This window comes from Suricata suricatta, chromosome 8 (assembly GCF_006229205.1).
Source record: "Suricata suricatta isolate VVHF042 chromosome 8, meerkat_22Aug2017_6uvM2_HiC, whole genome shotgun sequence".
NCBI lineage: Eukaryota > Metazoa > Chordata > Mammalia > Carnivora > Herpestidae > Suricata > Suricata suricatta.
In genome coordinates this window covers 118,687,740-118,696,766 of record NC_043707.1, presented here as the reverse complement: position 1 = coordinate 118,696,766, position 9,027 = coordinate 118,687,740, and the positions used below count along the sequence as shown (strand labels likewise).

Sequence of the window (9,027 nt, the reverse complement as noted above, 5' to 3'; positions counted from 1 at the left end):
TCTTTCTTTCTTCTGGAACACTATTTTTTTCTTTTGTTTTCTGTGTTTTCTTACTTTTCTGAAAGACTTTTTTTCTTTTCTTTGTTTCTTTCTTGTGGCACATTTCTTTTTCTTTTCTCTTCTTTCCTCTTTCTTCTGGAACACTTCTTTTTTTCTTTTCTGTGTTTTCTTTCTTTTCTGGAAGACTCCTTTTTTCCTTCTTTCTTCTGGTACACTCTTCTTACTTTTGTTTTCTTTACTTTTTTTGGGAACACTCTTTTGTTTTCTTTCTTTTTTTCTTGTCTTTTTTTTTCTTCTTTACTTCCTTTCCTTTTTTCCTTTTCTCTCTCTCTCTCTCTCTCTCTCTCTGGTTTAGACTAGAACGTTCATTGTTGTATTTCTTATTGTTGTTCGTGAATGTCCCAGAATATTTATTGTTCTCGTTCTGGTTGTTGAAATCCTTACGATGAACCGGATGCTGCAGCAGCCGCCCTCCTGGGTTGAGGTGTCGATCCTTCCGGAATCGGTGCCCAAGTCTACAGTTGTTAGGGGCCTCATCCGACCAGTCCCAGTGGTATTGCTTTTCGCCTCGGCCCTCCAGGTACCCATTCTTTTCCGCTTGGTGGGATGGCCACATTTGCAGCAGGTCAACTTCTGAAGGCGACAGGCCTTCAAGCCACCGCGGTGGCACGTGTGCGTCTTATTGTGACAATTTGTTTTAATGTTTATTCTTGCGGGGGCAAGCGAGCGTGCGTGATCGGGGGAAGGGCAGAGAGAGAGGGAGCCACGATCTGAAGCAGGCTCCAGGCGCTGAGCTGTCAGCACAGCTGCAGTATTTTAAAGTACATTATTCGAGGCCATGGAGGACAACGGAACAATGTAACTCAATGCTGAGATCTCTTCTGTTTCCTTGATTTTGAACGGGATATGACGTGTGATCTCAGAGGAGGTGGATGGTTCTGGGCCTGTGGCTCCCGACAGATTCCTGGGCTTTGATGCAGGTCTCTAGTCCTCCAGCGTCTGGGGTCCTGACCTGCAAGGCCTCGGGCCCTCGCTCTGTTGCCATTTCTCACTGGCATCTGTTTCCCACCCCACCGAGCACATGCCTGCCTCAGGACCTTTGTATGTGCTGTGTTCGCTCTTCCCACTTGGGAGAGTTCTCCTTGCTCTTGTCACCTTCTTCAGGGTCTGGCTGGATGCCCCCTGCCTTCTCAGGAAGGCCCTCGCCCTGCCCTGCTCTGCTTTTCCCTTCTTAGCCTGCACTGTCCAGGCAGGAGCCAGGGGCCTCCATGTCTGACGTGACATATGCTGTTGGTGTCAAATACCCGATTTTGAAGGCTTCCTAGGGGAAAAGATGAGAAAAATAGCTTGTTACTTATTTTTTATCTTGACTGCATGTAGAGATGGTCCTGTTTTGGGTGTTATCCAGTTGAAGGGTAGCATCAGGGATTTCCATCTGTGTCTGGCTCTGAACGGGGTCCCTTGCAAGGTTAAATGGTGCTTCCGGCACCGTGTTTCTATTGGGCTGGTGCCAGCCCAGCTCTGCTGACCCATGGAGGGCCAGGCTCAGCGGGCCGTGCTGGCCGCTGCCTCCCGCCCTCGGCATGGTGCTGGGTGCCCATGGGTGCTCAACAGGTGTTTCTGTGGGGCCATACAGGGTAGAGGTAGACTTAAAATTTTTTCTAAGTCATCTGTGTGGTCAGCACAGGGCCGGAAGTCATGCATGAGCCTGGGATTAAGTCCCACGTCCACCCGCTGAGCCAACCGAGCTCCCCCAGTAAGAACAGGTTTGTAGGACTTGGTGTCAAATCTGTGGAAACTGATGTGCACCTCCTTCATCTGGAGTCACAGAGGTGACTCCCAGCATCTGTGCCAGATGTCTCGTGCCGGCGGAGCGCTGGGTCAGCCGCCTGGGGTCCCTGGGCACCGTGCACTAGGGGCCACCATACAGCTGGCGGGAAAGCAGGGAAGGCCGTGTCCTTCACAGGGCGAGGCTGGCCCCACGGTGGGCTTCCGGGGACTGCGTGCTGGGTGACTGTGGACTGAAGGACGGAGCGTCTGAGTCCGCCCTCCGGCCCCCGTTGCTGCTGTCCCACAGCCCCCATCATCCCGGACCTGCAGGGAGGGTCTCGGCTGTGAGCAGGCACACGGGAGCAGCAGCACAGAAGCTCCTGGACCTTTCCAGCAGCGCGGCTGGGGGATCGGGCCAGGACAGAGAGTGTGGCCAGGGCAGGAGTGTGGCCACGCGGCTGGGGGATCGGGCCAGGACAGAGAGTGTGGCCAGGGCAGGAGTGTGGCCAGGGCAGGAGTGTGGTCAGGGCGGGGAGCACGTCTAGGCTGGGGAGCAGGGCTGGGGAGCATAGCAGGCCGGGCCGGGCCGCTCCTACCTGTGGGCCGCCGTGCTGTTGGCCCTGAGAACGGTGTGGGGTGCCCCCCGAGCTTGCTCAGCGCCGTCCAGCTCCCCGTGGACCCCCTTGAGTTCTCGCTGGGGCTCCGGGGAGGGTGGGAGCCCGCCTCGACGGGGACAGGAGCGGACAAACGAGGACAGCGGGCTGGCGGATGTCCCGGCAGCGCAGCACAGCTTGGCTCCCCTCTGCTTCTGTCCCCAGGTTCGTGAGCGGCATCTTGGTGGTGCCCAACCAGCCTGAGCCGTTGCCCTCCTCCTCGGGGCTGAGTGCCCGCGGGGGCGCCTCTGAGCCCGGCCGCACCACTGGGGGCGGTGCCAGGTCCTGTGGCCTCGGGGTCCTTGTTTGCTCCCAGTGGTGCCCTTGGTCTTGGCTGTTGTCCCCTCCATGGTGCTTGTTTTCCGAATTTTGGAGCTGATCCAGGTGGCCTTTCCAAGGCCTTGCTGTCGGTGTGTGTGGTGTGTGTGTGTGTGTCCACGTGTTTATCCCTGGTGTGTGTAGTGTGTGGGTACGTGTCTGTCCCAGGTGTGTGTGTGTGTGCATGTCTATCCCTGGTGTATGTGTGTGTGTGTGTGTCTATCCCTGGGGTGTGTGTGTGTGTCTGTGCCTGGTAGGTGTGTGTGTGTATCTGTGGTGTGTGTGTGTCTAGCCCTGGTGTGTTTGTGTGTGCCTGACTCTAGCCCTGGTGTGAGTGTATGTGTGTGTGTGTGTGTCTAGCCCTAGTGTCTGTGTGCTTGTCTAGCCCTGCTGTGTGTATATCTCTCCCTCCTATGTGTGTGTCTATCCCTGGTGTGTGTGTGTGTGTGTGTGTGTGTAGCCCTGGTGTGGGTGTGTGTCTAACCCTGGTATATATGTGTCTATCCCTAGTGAATGTGTCTGTGTCTGTGTGTGTGAGTTTAGCCCTGGTGTATATGTGTGTGTCTATGCCTGATAGGTGTGTGTGTGTCTGTGTGTGTGTGTAGCCCTGGTGTGTGTCTGTGTGTCTGTGTGTGTGTGTGTAGCCCTGGTATGTGTCTGTGTGTGTGTGTGGCTGTGGTGTGAGTGTGTTTTTTTTGTGTGTGAGTCTAGTCCTGGTGTAAGTGTGTGTGTGTGTGTCTGTCTGTCTGTCTGTCCCTGGTGTATCTGTGTGTGTCTCTGCCTGATAGGTGTGTGTGTGTCTAGCTCTGGTGTGTCTGTCTTTCTGAGTCTAGCCCTGGTGTGTGTGTGTATGTATGTGTGTGTGTGTCCATCTCGTGTGTGTGTGCTGGGAGCCGCCCCAGCCTTGCTGGATGACAGGGTCACAGTAAGCAAATGGCAGACGTGCACGGCTCCTGCCATGAGAGGCGGAACTGGCATCGCCTTCGGCTACTTCTGCTCATGTGAAATTAAGCCTGTTGCTATTGATTCGGCCTCACAATGTTCTAAGTCATGCCGATATTCCCCACACAATTACCCCATAAGAAAAAGCATTTTCCTGGCCCTGCATGATGGATTTTAGATCAAATCGCTGCAGATGTTTGCCAAAAGGCTCTTCTAATGAGCCTTGTAGACCCAAAAACAAAGGGGGAGGTGAGAACACAAGAGTTACAATTAACTCTGGCCCAGAGAAATAGAGCCTAACTTACAAATGAGAAACAGACAAGGACCAGACATAAGTTGCTGCATATGTTTTCGCTATTAGAGTCACAAATACCCTCCCTTGTACTGACTTCAGCTTGAGGATGGATAAAAAATTAGAAACCCAGGCGCAAGGTCAACGCACACAGGGCCCCCATTATGCTTCCATCAAGGAAAGGGCTTTCTCCAGCAACTTGTTAACAAACATTTTTTCTCTTGTGGTTAATGAGCTAGATAAAATAATTCCCAGCCTATCTATATACAATTTAACCTATGTTTTTGTTTTAGCATTACTAACTTAAATAATATGTATATTATCCTGTTTTTTACTAAAAACATCTTGTTATTCTCTTGATTGTAAAATTTACTTAACCTTACTGTAAGTGCATTACATGATTTGGTTATAACATGTTAATTAAAAACAAAGTCATAATTATTGGCCAAAACCCAACCCGTACAAAATAAGATGGGTTTGTTCCTTTCTTAACCTTGGGGACTGATGTCAAGGATAAATTAGAATGGTTCTACAAAAATACTTCTGTAAAACTTGTCTCTGTACACCTTTGATGATTGAACTACCTCATCATTAAGAGTTAGAAACTATAAACAATTTCTATTTTCTGATGTCATGTTATTGCTAAACCAATAAAAAAAGACACCAAAGCAGACTGAACAGAGATGTCTGCCTGGTGACCAAGGAAGAAACGTGCGGCTCTCTCATCTCTCTCTCGCCGACACTGTCCATCCTTCAGGGGACCCTGGACCTGCATGTGTGTGTGTGTGTGTTTGTGTCTGTCCCTGGTGTGTGTGTGTGTGTGTGTGTGTGTGTGTCTATACCTGGTAGGCATCTGTGTGTGTGTCTATGCCTGGTAGGCATCTGTGTGTGTGTGTGTGTGTGTGTGTGTGTATGTGTCTATCCCGGGTTTGTGTGTGTGTGTCTCTAGCCCTGGTGTGTGTGTCTGGCCGTGGTGTAAGTGTGCATGTGTGTGTGTAGCCCTGGTGTGTGTGTGTGTGTGTTTGTCTAGCCCTGCTGTGTGTGAATGTATGTCTACCTCTGGTGTGTGTGTGTGTGTCTATCCCTCATGTTTGTGTGTGTGTGTGTCTATCCCTGGTGAGTGTGTCTATGCCTGGTGTGTGTGTGTGTCTAGCCCTCATGTTTGTGTGTGTGTGAGTCTAGCCCTGATGTGTGTGTGTTTGTGTGTGTGTTTGAGTGTGTATCTATCCTTATGTGTGTATCTAGCTCTGTTGTGTGTGTGTGTCTAGCATTGGTGTGTTTCTGTCTGTCTGTCTAGCAGTGGTGTGTTTGTGTGTGTTGAGCCTGGGTTTGTGTGTGCACATGCATGCATGTGTGTGTGTGTGTGTGTATAGCCCTGGGGTGTGTGTGTGTGTATCTAGCCCTGGGGTGTGTGTATGTGTCTATCCCCCACACACCTGTAGAAGACACACACACACACACACACACACACATTCCAGAGATATTAACAGACACCTACCAAGCATAGACACACACACACACACACAGGGATGGACAGACAGACACACACACACAGAAACACTGGGACAAGGCACACATACGTACCAGGCATAGACACACACACACCAAGTCTACATACACACCAGGGCTAGAGGCACAGCACACAAACCAGGGATAGACACACAGGCACACACACACACACACACACACATACACCAGGGCTAGACACACACACACAACAGAGATAGACCCAACTACCTACCAGGCATAGAGACACACACACACACACACACACCAGGGCTAGACTCAGACACACATAGACACACCAGGGCTAGACACACACACACACAACAGAGATAGACACACCTACTAGGCATAGACACACACACACACACACATACACACACACAACAGAGATATACACATAAACATACCAGGCATAGACACATACATATAAAGAGTGATAGAAACACACACACACACACACACACACACCAGGGCTAGACACACACACACACAAAAGAGATAGACCCACATACCTATCAGGCATAGAGACACACACACACACTAGGGACACACACAAACACACACACACATCAGGGATAGACATATAGACACACATACACATACACACACACCAGGCTAGACTCAGACACACACAGACACACCAGGGCTAGACACACACACACCACAGATACACACACACACCTACCAGACATAGACACACACACACACCCCAGGGATAGACACACACACACACACACACCAGGCTTAGACACCCACCCACACACACCAGGGACAGACAAACACCCACACACCACACACACCAGGGATAGATACATGGACACGCACACACACACCACACACACCGACAGCAAGGCCCTGGAAAGGCCACCTGGATCAGCTCCAAAATTCAGAAAACAACACCAGAGAGCACCCCTGGGAGCAATGACCCCCGCCTGCTCACAACACAGTGCCTTGTGGCCGGAGCACCTCCCGCCAGGCAGTCCCCCTCAGGCGGGGCCGGGCCGGGTGGGATGTGACCCCCTGAGCGGCTCCCTAGCACTGCAGGACAGGCTCACCCAGGACTTGGCGACACAGACGTGCAGCATCGCCGGAGCCTCTGGCTCTCGGGTGGGGAGGGGGCCCGGCGAGGGGCTTCGGGCCGAGCCCCTCACTAGCTTACAGCCGAGCGGCGGGCCTTGGCAGGATCATCGGATCGGGGCGCATCCGGGCTCGGTGCTGCGCTGGCCTAGTCAAAAGGCAGCCCCCAGGTCCCATGGAGGCTGTGATGTGACGTCTCTGTCTCCTCGCGGGCAGCGTCCCCAGGGTCCCCATCGTCCAGCTCCATGTCGCCAGCTGGAAGCTGCTTTCCAGGCAGCAGCTGGCTTTCCAGCGTGGGATGTGCGACGTGATGGAGGAGAGCCAGGGTCTGTGGACACTGCAGGACCACAGGGACACCCCTCTTGTGCTCTGAGGCCCACGGGCGACCAGTGGCAGGTGAGGTGGTGTGGTGGTCCTGGAAGTGGTGACAGCCAGGCCCACTGCCAGCTGGCTCTTGTCTTGGTGCTGGGAGCTATGTCCCTGGGGAGCGTGGCAAGAGGGAGGGTGATGTGGGTCCAGGATTGTGATGCGTGCAGGGGGTAGGGGGTGGGGGGCACTGGGGTGTCCCGCCTGCTTGCCAGCTCTCAGGTCACAACCCCTGCAGTGCTAGTTTCCAGGGTGGGTGCTGTCATTGGCACGTTTTCCTTGTGATTGTCCTGGTCACATGTCTTCTTTTTTTTTTTTTTACTTTTAAATGTTTATTTTTGAAAGAGAGAGAGAGAGAGACAGAGCACGAGTGGGGGAGGGGCAGAGAGACAGGGAGACAGAATCTGAAGCAGAATCCAGGCTCCGAGCTGTCAGCACAGAGCCTGACATGGGGCTTGAACCCAATAACATGTGCAAACATGGAACACCCCTCTTCTGGACAGCGTCCTGAGTCAGGGCTGAGAGATGGAGCCCCCTGGCATGGAAGTGGGTGCTTGGTCCTCATGCCCTCACAGCAGGACCTTCCCCCTGTGCATGGGGGGCACTGACCATGCTGCCGTCCATCACTTCCCTGCTGTCTGGTCCTTGCTTCTCCCTGCAGGGGCTCTTGCAGGAAAAGATCCTTGGGCTCCATCCCTTTCCATTTCCCTCTTCTCCTTCCTTCATTGAGGGAGGTTCTGAAGCACATTCTCTCGTTCCTCTATGAAGCCATTGTTTCAGAGTTAGAAACATCACCAGGAAATAGCCGAGGCCAGCGTTGTCCTTGCTGGAACTTAATCAGTGGAGCTCAGGAGCAAATCCGAACCACTGCGCGTCCCCCCAGTGGGAACGGATCCCATCACGGCTCCCAGGCTCCTGGACTTCGGGGCAGCCCTGCCCTCCGTGCCAATGTTCCTCCTTCCTCTTTGCTGTTGTGGGTTTTAGTGGGTTGTGGTGCGTGGTGGGAGATAGAGGTCTGGTGCTCCCCTGGGGGCTGTCCAGTGTTCCCAGCACTGTTCATCGAAGACACTGTCCTTCCAGCGTTGTGTATTCTTGGCTCCTTTCCTGCAAATTAATTGGCCACGTGGGTGTGGATCTGCTTCTGGGCTCTGCGTTCCGTTCCATCGGTCTTTCTGCCGCTTAGCCCCTCGCAGACTGTTCTGGTTACTACAGCTTGTGATCGAGTTTCAGATCGGGATGTTATGCCTCCTGGTGTGTTCTTTGTGCAGACTGTTTTGCTCTTCGTGGTCCTCTGTAGTTCCACACAGCATTAAGGATTCTTCTAGTTCTGTGCAAAATGGTCCCAGAGTGTCGACCAGGAGGGCTTACACTGAATCTGTAAGTCACTTTTTGGTAAAATGCGTTTTTATAATATTCATTTTTATAATGCATGAGCACATAGTATCTTTCCATTTATTTGTGTCTAATTCAATTTCTTCATCAAAGTTCTATCATTTTTAGGGGATAGGTTTTCCATGTCTATGGTATAAAGTTTTTTTCCTACGTGGTTCCTTAACTCCTCCTTGGGATGATTCAGTAGGAGTTTGACCAATGTGACAATCAGTCATCTGCTGGGACAGATGGTCCGTGGCTGTGATTATTGTCAGGGCACTGATTTCGGATGGGGTGCCCAGAGAAGGGCGTTTTGTGGAGGTGACCTCAAAGTCTAGGCGTGGGGCTGAGAAGCAGCCAGCTTGGAAGGAGAGCAGCGTTGGGAAGCATTTCACACCGTCACAGCAGAGCAGAGCTGGGGTGTGCATGGAGACGGGGGAAAGGTGCCACAGCTTCGTGCGCAAATGTTCCAGAGTGTGTGTTGGGCTTTGTGGGCCAGACACACTTCCCTCTGCCTCTGCACCAGCACAGCAGCCATGGACCAGATGCCAGCCAAGGAGATTGGCTGTGTTCCCGGGTATTTCAGAATAGGTACATAGTTGAGTTGAAGCCGGAGGGAGGGCCAGATGCTGCAGTGCCCCCCCTGGGCCCCTGGAGGAGTTGGGGTGGCCTGGTGCATCGGGACTGTGCTGGAGGTGCTGGGGACCATCTGGAGCCTGGGAACCATGGAGA

General features: G+C 52.6%; 1 pseudogene; it reads left to right on the top strand.

Moving 5' to 3' along the window:
• Window positions 1-8,237, top strand: part of LOC115297732 — a 12,729-nt pseudogene extending 4,492 nt beyond the window's left edge.
• Window positions 8,238-9,027: the final 790 nt, after the last annotated feature.